The following is a 22,879-nucleotide window of genomic DNA, read 5'->3' as shown; positions in this document are numbered from 1 at the left end:
CTCTGGTAAGTTAAGCCAGTTGTAAATATTTCTAATTGTAACAAAAGTAACAATTGTATACTAGTTTAGAACAGTTGGGCCAACTTAAGCGTTTTTTTTAGGTTTTTTCAGTGCTATTACAAAATTTCAATATGGATTATATTGAATTTTTAAGTAAAAAACTTCAAATCAAGATTTCTTGAGATTCCTCCTAGGGATTTTTTTAAAAATTGGCCCAGAGGTGCAGAATGACCTCAGGAATCGAGCCCTGTGCTCAGATTTGATGGACAATTTTTTTACATAATAACGGTCTGTTGGGGCACCGTGAATTACAGTTTTATTTTTCCCATATAAAATGAGTCACCCTAAAGCACACTCTCGAACCAGTCGCAGTGAAATTTCGTTTGCGTTCCGCCTTCCCAAAAGAAGTGACAATGTGATTCGTGATTTTTTGTGAATGAATGTATGTTTAGGTTATGCTGTGCTGCTACTGCTATTGAAGGAATCTGCCCCACGATGGCATTCGAAAATCGAATTTCCCTATCGTTTGCAGTTGGATTTCGCACATTGGCAACTTTTCCCGTGACGGAACGAATCGTGAGGAGCATTGCATTATTTACTGTCAAGCTCCATCATCGAGGCACTTGAGAATGGGTTTTTAAGAGGTTTTTATTTGTCATGGGTGACAAATTTGCAATTGTTTGCATACTTTTGCAATTTTTCAATCGGAAGGTGAAAATAAGCTTATTCCACTACTTATTGCTGCCAACGCATCATGAGAGCGCGAAATTTTCCCAGCTTTTCGAAGAAAATCCCGGAAACTCTTCATCGGTTAATAAGCGTGTTTGATAAATCACACATGCTTTGGCGGATGATACCCCGCCACCCCATTTATGCTTGTTTTATGAGTTCGAAATTCGCGTGAGCTCATAAATTGCCCTCGAGGCTGATGATGTTCGGGTTGTTTGCCGCCGACGCCGGAGCGAAGATGAAAAGTGAAAATTTATGAGCTGCTCAAACAGCTGTGGGGCAATTGTGACGTGATTGGAGTCTATTTGAAGCTCGTAAAGGGATAATTTATTTCTGGGAGGTCGTGCGTTGGGGGAGGTGCTTTTTCTGTTCAAGAGATAACCCTTGATTTTTTACTGAGTTGTCTTCTTGTAACCTTCCAGGTCAATTATACTTAATCGAATTATGTTCATGAAAACTTCTTGCAGCGATCAATGGTTAGTCTTTCTGCTGTTTAAAATAAAAAAAAACCTTATCAGGCATAACTTAATTTTGCTGAGCAAAATATAAATCAATATTGCAGAGATCAGTCAGAATGTTATATCCCGAACAGACGAAAGAAACAAGATAGTAGAAACTGATCATAATAGAAGATTTGTGTAAATATGACCTACGATTGCACTAAATAGCAACGCAAAAAGCGCAAGAGTCGAAGCCTGTTTGTAACATATTTGTGTTATAGTGAAATTGATCATTTGTTGCAAAATACTTAAGAGAAAAAAAGTGAAAAACAAAAATATAAACGAGAATCGAATCTTCTCCTTTACTTACTACTTAACCAGCTCTTCGAAAAACTGCCTCGCCAATGCACTATATAAGCGAATGTGGCCATGTTGCTTATTATTTTACTGAACCCTTCAAAATACAAGTTTACTATTGGTAAAATTTGTAGACGCCTCAAAGAGATGAAGATTTTGCAAAAATTTTCGCGCAATATATGAGAAACACCATAGACAAATTTATGCTGGAACATGTTTTCGATGTTGCATGGTACGTAATGTGAAACTCAACTATATTGCAACTGGATTGAAACAAACAATCTTCTGACTGTCAAACAGGTAGTTTAGTGCAACTTTTGTCAGTGTAACAGGGATCTGAACACATATTTATAAACTTTACTTCATAGCTGTTTGGAGATGACATTTGCAACAAATCTTATCGTTTCAACAATGTTAAACGTTGAACACGGGGTGAAATGGAAGTTCATTGGAAAGGCAATGAAACTGTATAAGCTTTTGATATTAATATGCAGCGGAACAAGCACTAGATAAATTGCATATGCTTTTATTGATATATGGTCGGCGTTTAGTCAGAGTGGACCAAGTGACATTAATCATATTTTGAGAGAAATGGGTTTAAAGTCTAAAGCTCTGTAATTTGTAAACTCGTTTAAATTTTGGTTCAATATTTTTGCACACCTCTGTGTTATTTTCAAACAATGTAATGTGAAGTAATAATCATGAAAAATCATAATCCAAACCTCTGATGGAACGAATTTTTGATGGGTTATGTGTACTTGGTCCACTCTGACTGAACTAAACATCACCGTTCAGTGAGTTGGTTCACTCTGACTGAACAATTTCCAGGATAATAATAATCATTCAATACTTCAATGATCAAACTGGGTACATATCTCTAAGATAGACAGATTATCAAGACCCTTCAACACCAGTATAGTAAATTCTTCAATAATCCATATCGTCAGTACCAAAATCAGTGGTATTACGATAGTTTGAAAATTATGATTTTACAGGGTCATTGGATTGAAGACCATAAATATTCAAATATGTGTTCAGTCAGTGTGGACCAAGTGAAAATCTTGAATACATACTAAAATATACTGGTCCAGTAAGCGGGTTCTAAATCATTCCATACATACACCATAGAAACACCATATTATGTATCTTTGAAACCATTTTAAAGAAGTATTTATTCGAAAGATGTATCACGTACTACTTGGGTTCCTCTGAAATTATTTTCATTTCACAAATTTTTATAAAATATACATAGTTAGTAGTTAAAATAACCAAAAATCTTAAAAATATTGCAGAAACTAAAATAAAATTTGAACATGTTTTTATAATAGCATAAAGAACTTCTAGAGGACTTTCGTGGTTCACGTTGACATGGGTGAATTTCTTAGAAAAAAATAGTTAGTAATAAAAAGCACGTCAATACGGCGCATGTTGTAGCCAAACATGAGCTAAGAAGCTTTGAAAAATATCATGACGGGGGTAATCAAAAGTATCGAGAATAGGATTCAGCTCTCTGAAAACACAATTATTACAGAATGTGTTTCATGAGTGTTACAACATAACAACACTATTGCAAATTATGTTACTGTTTATAACTCTTGACGTTTTTTAACGAATAAAATGTTAAAATTTTAACAAATGTCGGTTAAAATAATACAATAATATTGATAACAAAATTATGTTGACTTTTGTCATTTTTAGCTATTTTTGTTAGGAATGTATGATTATATTGTCATATGATTTTGTTCAAGATAGCACATGTCGATAGTAGTCGTTTCTCATTAAATTTTCATGTACACGGTAAAAAATCATCACTTTGGTACCAAGAGTCCTGGTCCTAATTTCCACTACTATTTAATCTTGATAATATCAATGGGGCCTTCCTTAGCCGAGTGGAGTCCGCGGCTACAAAGCAAAGCCATGCTGAAAGTGTCTGGGTTCGATTCCCGGTCGGTCCAGGATCTTTTCGTGATGGAAATTTCCTTGACTTCCCTGGGCATAGAGTATAATCGTACCTGCCACACGATATACGAATGCGAAAATGGCAACTTTGGCAAAGAAAGCTCTCTGTTAATAACTGTGAAAGTGCTCATAAGAACAATTAGCTGAGAAGCAGGCTCTGTCCCAGTGAGGACGTTAATGCCATAAAGAAGAAGAATATCAAGAAATAGTTAATGAACCGAACGTTGAATATTATGATTTTCAAAATAAATAAAAAGATAACATAGATGTCTCCTCACGACTAAGATTTGAATGCAAGTCTTAAGATTCGCAATGCATGTCTTGTATCTTACCTCGACACCAACTTGCAGCCATTAGAAGGGGATGAATTGAGATCAATGTTGTTCAAAATCATTGACTTTTCATTTCAAAGCCTATTGCTAGGGACAGTAAAGCTTATTCAATGTAAGAACTATTTAAATCATGGTGATTGGTGTTTTGAACTATGTCAAGAGTTCATTTTTTACCGTGTAAACATATGATGGGGTTTTCAGCAAAGAGGTGTAAGAGACAAAAACGATTTTTTGAGGCAAATAGTTCTGAAGTTCGGGGAAAGTACCTTACATTTGGAAGCATCACTTTTAATTTTATTAAACAGTTATCATGTTCCATATCTCTGTGATTAATGCCTTAAAAACTTCAACGATGAGGTGGGATTATGAGCTTTATGGGCCTATTTTCTGAAGGCTTTATGGGTCTATCTGAAGTTATTTATACCTGAAGTATTGAGGTGAATAAACATCAAACTCAAACCTCGAACTTTCAAAAGTACAAATTAAGAGAACCTGACCACTAGGGTGCGGCTTATTTTTCAAAAATGTTTAAATCCAAACATTCGTGTGCTGTTCTGAGTTCAAATCACATGAGAAAAGAAACCTCAAAGTTTAGACTTGAAAGTGAATTTTCGAGTTATAAAATACGACCTTCAGTAAAATCTCCTCAACTCTATTAGTTACTTAGTAAATTCAAAGCTTAACATCAACATTTTCTAAAATAAAAAGTTAGAAGTGATTCAATTTTTCCCTCATTAAAACAAAAAAAAAATCAATTTATTTTTAACATATCTTCATGAAAACTCAACTGATTCCGAATCTTTCAACATGGTTTTGTAGCTATTTTAGTTGTTTCTAAACATTGCATTGAACATATACAATTCAAAAATTGTTTTGACTTAGTTTTTCAGCACAAACTGCCGAAAACTATTATTTTTGCACTATAAATACAAAATATTTCGAATGTTTTGTCAGTTAAACGTAAATATTGAAGCTGAAACTGGTTACACTTATTCTAAACATTTGTGAAGGTCTTAGCAACACTTTTGATGAATTTTATGATAAAAATATGTTTACGTTCATTAAAAAATTTCCGAAAAAAAATCAATTTTATTAATGAAAATATAAGTTTTTGGGTAGTTTTTGTTTAATTACTTAGTCGAAACTATCGAATAGAAAATGATGTATATGCAGTTTAAAAACAACTAAATTGGTTTCAAAATCATGTGGAAGATTTGGAATTGGTTGTGTATTCATGAAGCTATGATAAAATAAAGCTGTATTTTTTTTAATAAATAAATTGGAGAAAACAACTTTCAACCAAGACTTGATTTGGTATGAGACAAACTTGACGTTTAACAAAGCTTTTAAAAATTTAATTTTGAAAAAAATAATTGATTACAACTTCTAAATTGATTGGAAAATAATACAGTTAAGAAGACCTTACTGAAGGCCGTTTTTATAACTTGAAAATTCGCCTTCAAGTTGCTTGCGTCACCTCTAAATTTTATTTTTTTAGCTCAAACTTTGAGGTTTTCCTTTTTTTCAAGATTTGAAAAGAGCACAGAATTTTTTGGTGTTGAGAGATTTTGAAAAATAAGCAGCACCTTACTGACCACCGTTTACGCTGGAAATTTGATAGATTGGTCACCACCAGCAAGTGATCAGTGAGCAAAATTTTCAAAAAAATGGTTCTGTGGTTCTGTAGAATTGTGCTCTTGTAAATTGGAGGCTTGGCTTCGATGCATCTCTACCTTAAACGTATTTGAGCTTAAACTGAGAATTTCGAATAATCGTGATTGAAGGTTTATTTAAGTGCGATATAACCCAGACAACCAGGAGTCGCATAACAGTTTACGAACAAAGTCATTTATTTACACAAATTTCATCACACCCGCACTACATGGTGGATGATGTTGTTTAATCGATGAGTTTTCTCGCAAAAAAAAAGCTATTTTATGAGTTCATATGTTCATTTCGTTTGGTCTCGCATACACATTCAAAGTAAGTCGGATCAATCCATAGCAGCTGTCAAATCAACTTTGCGGTTACAAATAAGGTCGCATAAGAGTACAGATTAGTTCGCAATAAAATATACACACTTGCATTGCATACTGCTTTTCATCATATAAAATATGCACGTATATCGCCCCCCCTTTTGTACGTATAAGGCATTTTCACGACACCTTATACGTGAAATTTTGCGCATATATGCATCGCATAACGCAAAATGTGATTTCGTTTTATGTACATTCTGGTTGTGTAGGTACTTCCTGGTACACCCTTAACGAAACAATTTGACTCGGAATGAGTGAACTTTTTTTGCAACACACAAACTATTTACAGTTTTTGAACAACTATATAAAGAAACTCGAGCAGTGTATTACAACAGAGTTCTAACAGAGTTATTACTCAGTTAGCGCGTTTTTTCTAGCAAATTATATTATTTTTTTGGCTGGGTATAACATAATAATTTTAACAAAAGTTCATCTACACTAAATAAAAAAATTGGAACAAAATATGCTATTATTTGAACTAAAATGTAGCTCATTATGTTTCAATCAAACACAAATATAACTCATCTTGTTATTTTCCACATCTGCAATATAACAAAATTTGTCCCTTGTTATTATAAACGATTTTGTTTCAACTATGTTATAATTTCCTCCATCCACACAAAGTGTTTCTAACAAAAATTTTATAAAATTTGTTATTTGAAACAAATCTTGACATAATTGTGCTACAATTTTGTTGCGATTCATTGATCGGGAAACAGCTTATGACGTTACAATAATGAGCATGTCATATCGAAACGTAAAATCCTAAAAGTTTGATGAAGATTAGAGCAATAGTGCACGTTATATTACAAAGCTTCAAAACTATCTAGGGTTCTATTGAATTTATTATGAAAGTGTGCCTGACTATATAACTGTTTAATGAATTTTTGCTTTTCTATTAATTTATTTTTGTTAGGTGTTTTCTTAAGGGTAAGGCTGATTTTTATCTTTACTGCTTTATGAAATAACTCCGTGTTTCTTTACTTCGTATGACATTACCCCAAATCCCATGTCCTCAAATAGCCTGTTATCTCGAATAATTGGTTACCCCGAATGACCCATTGATTATGCTGTCATTTCCGATTGAGAAACCCTTCTTGACAACAACGAGTGACAGCTTCGTATTGCAAAATAATTTATTGGAATTAAATCATTTTTTTTTTTTTCATCAGATATTACTGTAATAATAAGCATGAAAGCTGTTTACATTTTGTTTGTAAATACTATCTTCTTATTCATCGATGATATTCCTTCTTTTCATCTCATGCTGTTCTTTAGACCCTACTGTACATTCAGGTGACAATAGAAACACTTTTAATTAGCTTTTCAAAAGATTCATAGTTGAGTTGAGTACTGGGGATTTTTTTTTATTTCCGTACAAAGTGGGCCGAAGGGTCTCAAGTTTTCATGAAACTTTTTTCCACAGGCAGGGCTCATCAATATATGAATAAAAAAAATAGAGAAAAATTCAGGGTCGCCTATTTTCCCGGAAAACTCAGTTGGAATTTTTTGTTTTCCCCTGACACTACTTACTTTGAAAAATCATAACTCAAGAACGAAGCATCATAGAAACAAAGTTTTTTAATGAAAATGAAAGCAAATTTTCTCAGGAATAAAAAAATATATTATCTGGAAAAAAATTTTCACAAAATTTTCCACCGTTGAGAAAATATGCAAAGAAAAGCCGGAAAAACTATGCTCGAACTCGTGGAAAATTTTAAAAAAAATATTTTTGAGAAGATAATTTCATAAGCATTAATCGCTGAAATTTTTGATAAGTATGTATTTTTTTTCGTTTTTGAGTTTGTAAAAAATGTGCAAATGTGCCATTTTGAGCCTTTTCTTTAAAAATCATAACTCAAGAAAGAAGCATCGTAGAAACAAAGTTTTTTTTTTTATGAAAATAAAAGCAAATTATCTCAGGAATAAAAAAATATTAACTACAAAAAGTTTTCCACAAAATTTTCCACCGTTGAGAAAATTTGTGAAGAAAAGCCGAAAAAACTATGTTTTAATTAGTGGAAAACTTTCAAACATATATTTTTGGGAAGGTAATTTTCTTAAGCTTTAATCGCTGAAATTTTTGAAGTGTACTTTTTTTCGTTTTTGAGTTATGGCCAATTTTGTGGAAAATTACCATATAAGCCTTTTCTTTGAAAACCCATATTTCAATCGAAGCATCGGAAAAACAAAGATTTTTTTATCAAAACAATTGCAAATTTTCTAAAACATCTGAAAAAAAAAGATATGGGATTGGTTTAATTGAAGTTTAAGTCGGAATGGATGATATTTTTCATGAAAAATTACACCGCTGAGAAAAACTGAAAAAAAAACTGTTTCTGCCTCAATTTTTCATTACACTGAAAAGGGATTCTTTCTTTTGTATGGAAGAAATAAGATTATTATTATTTTTTTTAATTTTATTTATTTAATTATTTAGTATATAACATACATTTTCATCTTAATACTATCTATTTTTCAACCGGGAAGTTTGTCTTTGGTTGCTACCACCAGAAGATTTTCGTTTCTTTGTATTATTATGAACAAAGCATGCTGTATTTTCTTGGTTTTCATGTGCATCTGAGAATTCACTAGCAAAAATGCTTCGTTCGTTTTTTGGTATAAATGAATGATATTTTTTGTTCCAGGTATTCTAACAAGGTTAGAAAATCTTTCCTGAAGAAATTTTTCAGCCTCTGAATAATCATTTTCAGTTGCATAGATAAATTCCCAATCATTTTCAAATTGGTCTTTCACCTTTTGCGACACAGCCCAGTCGAAAAATTGTTTGGCGTTATTAATTTCTGGTGAGTTTCTAATACTAGCATATCTAGCCATTCACTTAATGTTGCCACCGATATCATCACAAGGACCTTTTCCATGTGAGGTTGGGAAAAAGTGCCATTCTGCTTTAATTTTAAAATCATTTTCATGGTTGCATACATTTTTGAATTTTGACATTAAGCGAATGGCTAGAGATACTAGTATTAGAAAGTCAGCAGAAATTAATAACGCCAAACAATTTTTCGACTGGGCTGTGTCGCAAAAGGCGAAAGACCAATTTAAAAAAGATTAGGAATTTATCTATGCAACTGAAAATGACTTTTCAGAGGCTGAAAAATGTCTTCAGGAAAGATTTTCTAACCTTGTTCCAATTCCTTGAACAAAAAAAATATCATTCATTAATACCAAAAGACGAACGAAGCATTTTTGCTAGTGAATTCTCAGATGCACATGAAATCCAAGAAAATACAGCGTGCTTTGTTCTTAGTAATACAAAGAAACGAAAATCTTCTGGTGTTAGCAACCAAAGACAATCTTCCCGGTTGAAAAAATAGATAGTATTAAGATGAACATGTAAGTTATATACTAAATAATTGAATAAACAAAATTAAAAAAAAAAATCTTATTTGTTCCATAGAATAGAAAGCATCCTTTTTCAGTGTAATGGAAAATTTAGGCAGAAACAGTTTTTTTTTCAGTTTTTCTTAGCGGTGTAATTTTTCATGAAAAATATCATCAATTCCGACTTATACTTCATTAAAACTAATCCCATATCTTTTTTCAGATGTTTTAGAAAATTTGCAATTGCTTTGATAAAAAAAATCTTTGTTTTTCCGAAGCTTCGATTGAAATATGGGTTTTAAAGAAAAGGCTCATATGGTCATTTTCCACAAAATTGGCCATAACTCAAAAACAAAAAAAAAAGTACACTTCAAAGATTGTGCGATATTTGCCAGAAAACCATTCGCCAGAAAACTATTCGCCAGAATGACATCCGCCAGAAAGTACCATATGCCAGAAAACCATTTGCCAGAAAGTACCATTCGCCAGAAAACCGTTCGCCAGAATGTACCATTCCCCAGAATGGACCAACCCCTAGATTTTTTTTTTTTATTTTTTTTTTCTTCAGATGGATCAAGTTTGCAATTTTAGGAGAAATAATCGAGCCAGAGCGTTAAAACGTTTTGTGGGATTATTTTTGTTAGTATACTCAAAAAAAAATACAGGGTCTCCTGAACACTAGTTGACTTAGTGAGCCAGTTTCAAATATACGTTTTGGGGATTGTGGTTCTAGTATTCTAATTGTTGGACTAGGTACACATGGCTTCCTCATGGTTAAAAAATATCGATTTTTCGAGCATTCAATGATCAACATCATCATTTGAAGCTTTATATATATGAATTGAAAAGACTGCACTTAATCCTGAGAAACAGAAAGCAGAAAACATACAATAGAATAACAGTTGCATTCATTAAAAGCTGCTCCACAATGTATGCTTACTGTGTAACGATTTTATATTCAGCATAACGGATAATAAAGTAGGGGAAGGGGCGGTAAAATGAACACATTAAGGATACCATCTTGTTTCTGATAGAAAAACGTGGAATTTGTGAAATTCTATCGAACATCATTAAAATTAGGGATGTCATCTATAGCAGCAACATGAATTCAGACTAAAATAGCAAAATTTTGAACAGCTGTTGGTGGTAAAATGAACATCGTGCAAAAAACGTGAGCAAAACATATATTTCTTAAAATTTTCATCTCGTTACCGAAAATATATCCATTAATGATTGTAACCCATTCAAAAAGAATTCTAAAGGTATCAGATTTGACATCATATCACAACGATATTCACTTCACAGAAAAACCTCAAGAAACCCAAGCTAAAAGTTACGTCGGTCCTAATTTTCAAACGTGGTTTTCTAAAATCTTAGTTTGCGTTGATATTTTCACTTCAATTGACCTCCGTATCATCCCGAACACTCCGATTTATGCTTCAAATCGTCCGTGCGTGATAAAAATTCATATAAATTTGTTTTTTTTTTCTCGATAAAAGGAACCGTGTTCATTTTACCACCCCTTCCCCTAAGTTTTTTTTTTTAATATATTGTCCCTGTAAAATCAGATTATGGTTTGGAAGACTTCACAAGAGATTCGCCCTTCTTTTCAGCATAGGCTGTTCTTAAAAGTTTTGATTCTTTTTATCGACTAATTCATTGAATAATTAGGAGATTTCAATATACGCTGCAACTTTTGTTATACAAATGTTATAGCATGAAATAATGTTATTTTATAATTAGTAAATTCCATACGATTTTCTTTCTGAATTTTTCAGTTTCAATTAAATGTTTTTTTTATACTATTAAGTTTTATAGGAAATTATGGTTTGGAATATTTGACAAGTAATTTTCTCTTCTTTTCATCATAAGCTGTTATTCAAAGTTTTGTTGCCTCTTAAGGGCTAGTTCATTGGAAATTTAAAAGATTTCGATACACGTTGAAACTACTTGTGCCGTCTGTTCGATGAAGTAAATAATGCCTCCACTCGCAAACCAAAGTTACATTTCCTATAACAATTTTCAGGAGCTTTCAGACAATTGAAAACAATTTTAAAATTAATAAGAACATCCTATATATGAAGAATGAAAAATTCTTATTTTCACCAAACCATACCAAGTAGCGATAGGCAATGATTCTTTTTTGAATACTTTTTCGTGTACCGAAATTTAGGTGACCATTATCACTAAAAAACTTTTGGTCTATTATTACCCGAATGTTGTTCCCTCGAATATCATTTCCTCGAACGCCAGTTACACGAATGACACTTTTCCCCGCAATCCATTCTTCCATTGTATGGAACGTGGTATTAGGATAGAACCACCCCCTTCTACCCCCTTGAACGACCACGTGGTTTATGGGCGGCCCCAAAATAGATCCAGTTCAATATGAAGAAACAATCTTCAGAGACAGAGTGGTGAACTAGAAAGAATGCTGAGTTTGGAGAAACTTTAAAAAACCGCTGATCAAAAAAGAAGGATGCATATCATATGAACCGTTTAGCACCCTGAAATATACAATAAGTTATGATAATTATGAGTGCCAGAACATTTTCGAGAAAATAGGCCACTTGAGCAAACGGGATATTCAGGGCATTTGCGGAACTGGTGTTTGGCGAAACGACATTCGGGATATCGATATTTGGTAGAAAGTAGCATAATCCCAATAAACTGTCAATTGAAAAGCAAAAATTATTGAGAAATTATGTACAATACAATATTCTGATGAAGAACAGATCGCGGTGAAAGGAAATGCATTTTCTCGAAGTTAAAACTAGGTAAAACAGCTTAGAATATTGTATTAAAACCTTATAGGCAAAAATCTCGCAAGAGATGTAGAATAACATTGTTATATTGTCTCTGCTCTGTGCACTAGTAGAAAGCCGACGGCCATCTTTGGATTCCGAGATATTTCACCATGCATTAATTGATCAAAATCGACAATAAAAATAATTCTGGGGAATGGTACTTTCTGGCGAATGGTACATTCTGGCAAATGGTTTTCTGGTAAATGGTACATTCTGGCGAATGGTTTTCTGGCAGATGTCATTCTGGCGAATAGTTTTCTGGCGAATGGTTTTCTGGCAAATATCGCACAATCCACTTCAAAAATTTCAGCGATTAAGGTGATTATAAAACGAAGCCAAACTTTGAATTTTCAAGTGCACAAGACTGGAGAATTTGTCATCAGTTCGCGTTGAAAACCAATCAGATTACTTGCTTGCTGGTGGTGATCAGTGGGATAAATTTTCACCGCGGAGCGCTGTTTGGTTTTTAAGTCTTAAGCTCTTGAAAATTTGAGGTGTGGCTTCGTTCTACAATCACCTTAAAGCTTATAAAATTACCTTATCAAAAATATATGTTTAAAAATTTTTCACTTATTGGAACATAGTTTTTCCGGCTTTTCTTTACGAATTTTCTCAACGGTGGAACATTTGCACATTTTTTACAAAATTGGTCATAACTCAAAAACGAAAAAAAGTACATTTCAGCGATTAAAACTTATGAAATTATCTTCTCAAAAATATTTTTTTGAAAATTTTCCACGAGTTCGAGCATAGTTTTTCCGGCTTTTCTTTATGAATTTTTTCAACGGTGGAAAACTTTTCCCAGGTAATTTTGTTTTTCATTTCTGAGAAAATTTGCTTTCATTTTCATAAAAACTTTGTTTCTATGATGCTTCGTTCTTGAGTTACGGTTTTTGAAAGTGTGTAGTGTCAGGGGAAAACAAAAAAAAAATCTAACTGAGTTTTCCGGGAAAATAGGCGACCCTGATTTTTTCCCAATTTTCTTTATTCATATATTGATGAGCCCCGTCTGTGTAAAAGTTTCATGACAATCTGAGACCTTTCGGCCCAAACCCGTACGGAAATTAAAAAAAAAATCCCCTACTGCTATGCAGGTATGATGTGAAAGGATTTTTGTTCTTTCATGACGTGATTAAATAAAATCATGTGATTATTCGGGGTGATTGATCATTCGGTGTTATAGGTCATTTGAGATGATGGGATTCGTGATGGGTTATTCGGGGAAATCAAATTTGGGGATATGTAACAGCTGACCAATACTATGGTACACATTGAAATCAAATTATTATTACATATTTTGAACAGTGACACAACGGATTTAGATTAATTTCATACACACAACCCGTTGGCTACACATCATTGTACAGTGAAACTTTCATATGGCGAGGTTTTATGACTCGATATTGACTCATGCTAAGAGAAAAAAAATTATGACCACATAATTTGATAATACAACATGCACTTCTTCGGTGAATCTAAGGTTCATTTTTTTCCTTTTGCCTGAGCTGATGATCTTCAAACTACAAAGATTTATATAATTTCAGCCCGCAAATAAGTAAGTTATCATGGTATAGCACCAACATTGAAGTAAAACTCATCAGAAACGATTAATATTCTGCAAATAGTGTGAAATACACTAAATGAATCATGAAACATATTTTAATATATTTTTCTTTTATTTGCAGGTAATCTAACATCATTCTGTGAATGAAACCCTCTAACGAATAGTAAGGTTAGTCTCGGAATTTAATCTGTCTATTAATTAGTTTAAATTTAAAACTTTAAAAAATCTTGGAACTTAACATACGCAGTTACTCAATATTAAAAAAAACACATTCTCGAAGTATTCAAAAAGATGGTATTATTCCATCAAGCTCGAGCAAAGATCTTTTTTTAAATGTTCGGCTAAGCATAACCTCTGAACGCTAGTGTTGGAAAGAAGCAAAAATGTGTGCTAAACAGGATTGAAAACAAAACGCTCGGGGAGCATCAAAGTGCTGATTATCTCGCATCTGTCGTGCTCGCGAGTAAACGAAGCTGAAGGGATTCGAGACCGTGTAGATTCGGTAAACCGAGAGCGAGGATCTCACTCTCTTATCACCGTTATTGGAGCTCGTCTATCGCTCGTCCAATCGATGATGGTGATAGATGTTGATCATGGTGATAGATCTAGCACAGTCAGTGATGATCAATCTGTATATTAGATTCTCAACTGCTGGTATTGGATGGCTACTGTTTAGCGGTCGTCACAATCGGGCTAGTGGATGGATTGTTGCATTGCTGGTATTGGATGGCTACTGTTTAGCGGTCGTCACAATCGGGCTAGTGGATGGATTGTTGCATTAAGGTAGAGGTAGGTCAGGGTACAATAGCTCCTGCTATAGCCTTGCCCGCAGTTAACATACACGTCAGGGATGTAGTCTGAGGAGGGTGTAAATCGTTGGTTGAAAACAGCTATTTTGGTCTACATCACATCTATTGTACCAAATTATTGCATTTTTATCAATTTGCTGATGACAAAGTTTTATCGTCTTTTTCACAATGTGCATTAATTAATTAAAATTGAAATTAAACAAGCTATATGAATACCTTGGAATATGCTTTGATTTCAAATCAACGTGAAATATCATATTCTACATAAACCGTGTTCGAAACGAATAAATGTTCCTAAAGCAAATTTCCCTTTTTTCTTCTGATTTCAAAATACTTAAAACAATCCTTCCAAGGATTCCTTTTGAATAGATCTTGGATTTAATTCTAAAATAATCCTGGGTCTCCATCATGAACATCTTCTTGGATTCCATTGGTGATTCTGTTAGAAATTCTGTAAGGAATTCCTCAAAGATCATGTAAGGTTCCATTAGGCTATTTACTACGGTTCCTTTCCGGAATTTATGAATGGATTCTACCAGAACTTTGTGAAATCTTTGGAGAAACCACCAAAAAAATAGCTGGAGAAATTCCTTAATACATATCTGGAAGAACTTTTAAAGCAATCCCTGAAGGAGTTCCCTACAGAATTCTCTTTGGTGAAATCCTTGCCAAAATACTCCAAGAAATACTGGAAGGATTTGATGGATAAATTCCTATACAAATCCTCGGAGAAGATTGTTGTAGATTCTTGAAACAGTTCCTTCAAAAATCCTAGGTTCAATGCCTCGTAGGTTCCCTTAAGGGATACAAGGACGAAGAAAAAAAAAACCTCGAAGAATCCCCCGAACCTGGGAATCTCTAAAGGAATTCCTGGCTCCGAAGGAATTTCCCAGAAATTACTTGATGAATCCAGAGGAAACTAGAAAAACTCCGGAGGAATTTCTGAAACAACTATAAAAGAATTCCTAGTGGGAATCCGGAGGAGATCCTAAGAATTACTGAATAAAATCCAGAGAAATTGTCGAAGTAAATTTAGAAGAACTTAAAAAATTCTTGAACTCCAGAACTGTTTAGAAAAACAGCAGCGATGAAATATTGTTTCTGTTTTAACGTTACCTGATATGAGAAGACATTGATTGTTTAAATTCAAATCTTGGTCCAAATCCGACCACAAATGGACCAGGCAGTAAGCCTACTCCAAAACAATGTACCGGCAAACTGTTGCAAAACAAAATTGGAACATTATTTGCAACACCGGTGTAGGTTCAAATTTTTAACATGGTCCAAAAAGATTCCAGTGATTTAGACCACCGGTGAAGTGCCTTTAAAATTTATAAAAAAAATATGACTTGCATATTAGGCTTCATTGAAATTGTATTTGAAAAATAACTTGAAACATGAACTCCTGATCATAGCCTCTTGAAGACAAATCTGAGAAATTCAGTTTTCATACCTAGTACAAGGATAAAATCCTCTGTCAATACTTAAACATGGCTATAGGTAGCTTTGTCTGATAACCGTATAATTTTGCTAGCACAAACAATAATGTACAATCATACCTACTGTGCATACCTATAAAAGTTACCATTAATAAGGGGCCACATGCTTTTCCACGGCATCAGTCGAGTCTTAATCGTAGACAATCCATTGTTATTTCTATTAATACGACGTAGCAGGTTGGTCCTCACAATTGTTGATTTGCGGATTAAAACGATACACGGCATGAGCCGCAAATCTTCAACAACGTTTACTTCAACGGAACTTCACATTGCATGACAACTAGTTTTTGAATCTTCGGTTAAAAAACGTTTCGATGATGAACATTTTTTGTTACTCTTCGGGGACGGTCTACAGCACTTGTACACTTTTGTGAGATCCATTTTGCTCTAATATTAAACGTGAACTGTTTAACTGTTAAAAGCTTCTATATGCTATAACTAGGTGTAGATAGGAAACGCATATAAAAAATCTAGTTCAAGTTCTAAGAGAACTAAGAATTTGTTGAAGTATGTATGTATCGCTATGTGCCCGCTAGTGTTTCGAGCGAAACAGAGAATGTGCCACGAGCGAGCCGAGCGTTTGATCAACTATTGTTTTCATTGCCTTGGTTTGTTAGACGAATCATTTTGGAGGGATTGGTGGCGGCTTATAATATTGTTACATATTTTACATACAAAGATATCGACCGTGATAATTGAACAACCATTGTTACATATTGTTATTGTTACTTCTCAACAATTCGTTTATTTGTGTAAGTGTCAAAGATAAAGTTGATGGGATATTATTGCGCATTTCATTCACCACTGAACTCCGCAGTTAGTTTTTATAAGCGAGGGAAGGAAAATAAAAGTGCGATGCTGCAGCCAATCTTGTTGATGTCTTCAGCGCACTCATTCATTATAAATCGTAGAATAAGTGCGCTGAAGACACCAACAAGATTTGATGCAGTATCGCACTTTTATTTACATTCTTGCACTTATGAAAACTGATAGCGCAGTCCAGTGGTGAACGAAATACCCAATAATGTGGGAAGAGATTAACGTAACATTGTTGATGGAGCATCTGGAATAATGCAAGAAACGGGCGTATTTTCTTAAGTTTTATGATATTAATATAATTCAATCCCAAATAACTTGAAGCGGTAACTTATAGGAAGATCATTGATATTAGAATTTTGAATTGTTTTTGGATAAAGAATCATATTGAAGCATCAAAATGCCTATAATCTATAACCAGAAATTGAATTTTCAGAAATACACCAAAAGTTGCCCTAAGAAAAACTTTTTTATTTTAAATTGCACCATGTTGAAACTGCCCTTAAAACATGGGATATTAATGTGGAAAGAGATAAACGTAACATTGTTGGTGGAGCATCTGGAGTAACTTATGAAACGGGCGTATTTTCTTAAGTTTTATGATATTAATATAATTGAATCCTAAATATCTAGAAAACGGCTAGTTTTAGGAAGATCATTGTTATTATCATTTTGGATTGTTTTTGGGTGAAAAATCATATTACAGCATCGAAACGTCTTTTCTACGGCCCGAAATTGAATTTTCAGAAATGCACCAAAAGTTGCTCTTAGAAAAACTTTTTTATTTTAGATTGCACCATGTTGAAACTGTGCTTAAAACATCTGGTTTTACATTGAAATTTTACAGAAAAAATTTGAAAAAAAAATCGAAGATCGAAGAAATTTATGTTTTAAGGTTTAATTTCGATTTTTTCATGAAAATAAAAGTATTTTTTTTTTCAGTGTATAATTTTTTTACAAAGCCTATTTGATTGTCTACCATCCCTCCTCAGACACTTTTTCTCTATAACAAACGGTTTCCGAGGTACATTTTTTTTAAATGGTGATGCTAAAAATACTTACGCCCTTATCAGAAGTTACTCTTGATTTTAAATGGTCTCTCCACCAGTGGAAAAAACTTATTCTATTATATCGAAACTATGTGCAAAATTCCATTTGAATCCAAGGTAGTCGAGTTTCATCGTTTACCGATTTAGCGTGGAACCGCTCTACACTGTTTCACTTTTCGTCGAACGCTGCTCGCTTGTAATGAGGAGTACTCGTATGTGTGATTTCGACTGCTGGTGCCTGGAAGTATTTCAGTTGGTTCTGGATACGAAATATGCACCAAATTTTCAGGTTTGACACCAATCCACTCAGGTATGCTGACAAAATTTCTAGTTGAATTGTCCAAAACGGCAGTAAATGTACAAATAAAAACGCGAACTAAAACTCCCGATTTCAAAAGGTCAACCATGTTTGTTTACTATCGACGTTGTATGATTTATTTTTATACGTCGGTTGAAATTTCAACTGTTGTCTATTGAAAACACCACGCATATTGATTTATTACTGAAAACACGTTGAAAATTACGATGCCCAGTAAAATTATGTCAATAAAACTGGGATATCGTATGTTTTTCCATGCTCAAATTATGTGCATTAAATTTAACTTGATTTTAAATTATGTTTTCCTTTCAAGCATATAATTACATATCAATCAATGTATAATTACAAATGACTTGTTTTACATGTCATTTAAATTTCAATATTTTTAACTGTGTGTGTTTGAGCATAAACTTCCGTTCAAAAACAAACACAACTTTTATTGTCCATAACTCCGTTATTACGCGTCTAATTGAAGCTCTCTATGGGTAATTCAAAAGACAATTAGTTGATTTTACTTCATTCTTAAACTTGAACTTTTTTTTTAAATGTTGTTTATTAAATTGATCCCTAAGAGTTTGAGACAGATTGTATACTCTTTCAAATTGTTATTGACTACTCTCATAGATCTTGAAACCTATATTCCAAAAGAGTCCGGAATTCTGGTTAGATCCGATGAGCTCCACCATAAGGCCATCCAGAAAATCACAATAGCTAATAAAGTGTTACAAACAGCAAAAGTGAATTTATAATTCCATAAATCCCAAACCCACCAATATGTTGCAGGCTTCGGAACTTGACAAGCCTAGCACCACTCCCTCTAAATCCCTAGCACGAACCGCACACAAACGCCCTAAAGTCCCCCCGCCTCAGAAGAAACCCTCACCCAAGGGGGGGATCACTGCAGCAAATTCCAGTTGGTCGTCGTCCGTCCAATTGGATTGCACACCATGCAGGAGTTGTGGCTCGAACGAAACACTTTAGCCACCCGTCAAACAACAAACAGAACGGCCATGCAGAGCCTCTTCCTCCCTTGCCCAGAGCGCTTGAGGCGTTAGAACTTCATAAATAATGCTCACAGTTAGAGTCAGCACAAGGGACAAACGGCAGCGGGGCATAGTGGTTCCATATGTTGTACGAAGTGGTCATAAACCATATTATCGCATTTGAAGCACAGTTAGTCAAGATTTGCATCTCTTATGAAGCAATACAAAGCTACTGGTAGTTAGCTCCAGAGGTTGTTACTCATGCTTTGAGATTGTAGAATTGAATGTAATAGTTAAAATGTAAGTTAAAATCATGGAAAAAAAATGTCAGCTTTGATAGGTATTTCGAAAGATATTTTGAGATTCTTGTTAAAAAACAAAAATTTAAAAACTACTACATGTAGTAAAGCATCCTTACGACAAGAAACGCCTTAAAATCAAAATTGAATATAAGCTTAGTTTAAATTTTGTTCAGTGCAATTAAATTCCGTCCGAAATTACTCTTCTAGAATCAACAAATAGCCATTAAATTGCCAAATATCAATCGATTTTCAATCTTTTTAGACGAAATGAAGGCTAAAGATTTAGAATTTTTGGGAAAAATATAAAATTTCACAAAAATTGTGTTTTTTACATGAAAAAACTCAATAGTTTCCGTTTTTTCGTGTTTTGAAGGCCTCGGGACCAAAGAGGCTATTGCTGCTCTAATTTTTTATTAAAAGTTCAGAAAATTTTACGTAAACTGTCAAATTTTCAGCGATGTATGATTTTTAGTTTTTGTTTATTGTTTATTGTTTATTACAGTTTACCTCCATCTGACTGAGTGTCTTAATGAAGAAAGAAAATAAAACTCGGTTACAATAACGACAGTCACAATTACTTAACTAACTTAGCAGTAGAATCTAAAAAGTTGTCAAATTAGTATAGTAACCCTAAACTATGGATTATTTCGACTCATGTTTCGAATACATGTCGTGAAACGTTGCTGAATAGAGGCCAATGGCACATCGAAATCGAAAAAATGAGCAACACCATTGAATGTATTGGATGCAAACCGAATAGGATCATGCTGTCCATAGCGACTATTCCGGCCATCCAATCTCAAGAAATGTCGCCTACGCAATACTCTTTATGGAGCGTTAACGTTTTGAGACATATTTTTTTGAAAATAAAAAATCAGTCATTTTTCATCGGCACACACTGTAGATCTCAGCGCATTAGATTTGTAATATTTAAAAAAAATCATAACCTTTGAACAGCGATTTCCAATTTTTTTTTATGGAATGAAAGCTTAAGGCCTCATTTTTTCAGAAAAAATAGAAAAAAATGAAAAACTTCGAAAAAAAAAATTTTCACATTAAAATATATGAAAATTTCTAAAAAAAACTAGAAATTTTTTATATTTTTTCACGTTTAAACATATTTTTATCAGATTTTTCAATTTTGTCTGAATAGTTGAAATTTTAAGCTTTCATTCCATACAAAAAGATTGGAAATCGGTTAAGCTGTTCAAAAGTTATATTTTTTAAAACATTACAGATCTAATGCGCTGAGACCTACAGTGTGTGCCGATAAAAAATGACTGATTTTTTATTTTCAATAAAATATATCTCAAAAACTAAAAAACATACATCGCTGAAAATTTGACAGTATACGTAAAATTTTCTGAACTTTCAAGAAAAAATGAGAACAGCGATAGCCCCTTTGGTTCCGAGGCCTTCAAAACACAAAAAAAACGGAAACTATTGAGTTTTTTCATGTAAAAAACACAATTTTTGTGAAATTTTATATTTTTTCTGAAAAGTCAAAATCTTTAGCCTTCATTTCGTCCAAAAAGATTGAAAATCGGTCGAACGGTTCAAAAGTTATAATTCTTTTAAAAATAAAAATTTGGCAAAATAGCGATTTTTCTGGTCACTCTATTTCGGAAATGGTCACCCTAATCAGAAAATCAAAAATACGTGTATCCTTATTTCGGATAAGGAACAAAATAGCAAATTTTCACGGAATTCGGAGACCCACTAGATCGGTTTTTCATGGAATGGCTGAGAAGCAACAATCTCTTTACCTCATTACTGAGCGATCCTAATTTGAAATACTTTCGTTGGTTAAGTAAAGCTTCATTCCTAGTACAAAGACAAATTTCAAATGGCAATGTTTTTACGACTGGTGTAGGTACATTTATATGGTAACCATACGATTTTCTGTTGAGCCAAATACACGAACACCAGAATGCTACCTTCAGTTCATACCTGTGGACTATATTTGCATATATAAGAGAGCACTTGCTTTAACATAGGATCACTCAAAGCTAATCGCAGATAATCTATTGTAATTTCTATTAAAATGTGGTGCATAGAACGCCCTGTTCATTCACAAGTTTTTTTCTCTTGTCTTACCATGTAAATTGGTGCCTCGAACTCCTCGTCATTTTTATTGATCGACCACGACTTAGGAAGAATCGATAATATTTTCATCTGTTCATTTCTGTCAACACCAGGTGAGTTGAATTTTTCTTTCAACTGATTGATGATTTCCTCGAACCCCTCCAACTTGACGTCGTCCATTGCATCTATGCCAAGTATATCATGACGTACAGCTTTGGTGATCTCCACTGACTTTTTAATTCGATAGTCCAGGCTCCTCATGTTTCTCGACGAGATTGGGGAGATTGTCTATCTATTTTGAGCTTTTCCTATTACCGCTAAGTGTTCTTTGAATATAACAGCGAGATACCGCCTTGTTTGAAAAAACTTACTGACTTGTTTGAAAAAACTAACAACTGATTTTGTAAACACCTCGTTCAGTGTGTTTACCGGTTATTCTCTGGAGAAATTGTGGAGAAATGCCATTGAAGGAATCCCTGGCGGATTCACTGCTGAAACTCTGGAATAAGCCCCAGGGGTTAATCTCGGAGGAGTCTCCGCAGGTATTTCTGGAGGAATCCATGTAGCAGTTCTCGAAAACATCTCTTTTTTCTAGTCGAAATGATTTTAGAGAAATTCCATGAGTAGTTTATGAAGAAATTCATGAGAGAAAAAATCCACTGAATTCTCGGAGGAGTTCTTGGAAGAGTCTCTGCAAAAAATCCCTAAAGAAATTTATGGGAAATGTCCAGGTGAAATCTAAGGTGGAATTACTGAAATTCCTGCAGAAAATTTCGAATAAAGTTATCTATATTATTTAGCGGTTAAATTTCTCTAGAGCTTGGGATTACTTGGAAGAATTCCTGGACAAGTCTCAGATGTACCCTTTTCGAGAATATCTGAAATATTTCATGGAGAAATTTCAGAAGGAATTCTCTAAAGGGCTTACTGCATTCTCTGGACTGGTTTTAGAAAAAAAATCATTGAATCATTTCCTGTTTAAATATTCCTAAATAAATTTAATGAGAACTTCAGGGAGCTTCTGGAGTTATTCCAGATGAAATCCTAGGACATATTCTTAGAAGAATTCGTGGAGGGATCCCTAGGAAATTGCTGAAAGAATTCTTTGAGTTATATCTGTCCAGGTGAAATCATCGAATGAATTACTGAATTGCCTGAATTATTTCCGTATGGGTTTCGGAAGTAAATCTGTGGAGGAACCCCTTTAAAAAATCTCAGAAGACATCTTTGGAAGAATTATTGGAAGTTTCTTTAGAAGAACTTCTCCGAAATTTCTCACATATTTCTCGAAGAAAACATTTTAAAAACGATTTGGAGAAAGTAGTGTTATCCCTGAAGAAGTTTTCGAAAATATATCTGAAATATGCGCTGAGGAAACGTTACTAGCGAAATTCGTTTAGAAATCTCTAAAGGAGAAATTTCTGAGGGAATTCTAGGACAAATTTGTA

The 22,879-nt window shown here is 33.6% G+C and overlaps 1 protein-coding gene across 1 annotated transcript in view; it reads left to right on the top strand.

Annotated features, from left to right (window-relative positions):
- The window catches only part of LOC5570598, a 434,882-nt gene that overhangs the window by 100,847 nt on the left and 311,156 nt on the right, over positions 1 to 22,879 (top strand). The gene's annotated exons all lie outside the window — the stretch shown is intronic.

Source organism: Aedes aegypti, chromosome 1 (assembly GCF_002204515.2).
Source record: "Aedes aegypti strain LVP_AGWG chromosome 1, AaegL5.0 Primary Assembly, whole genome shotgun sequence".
In the NCBI taxonomy this organism is placed as follows: Eukaryota; Metazoa; Arthropoda; class Insecta; order Diptera; family Culicidae; genus Aedes; species Aedes aegypti.
Note: the sequence above shows the minus strand (reverse complement) of the source record. Positions and strands in the feature narration are given on the sequence as shown.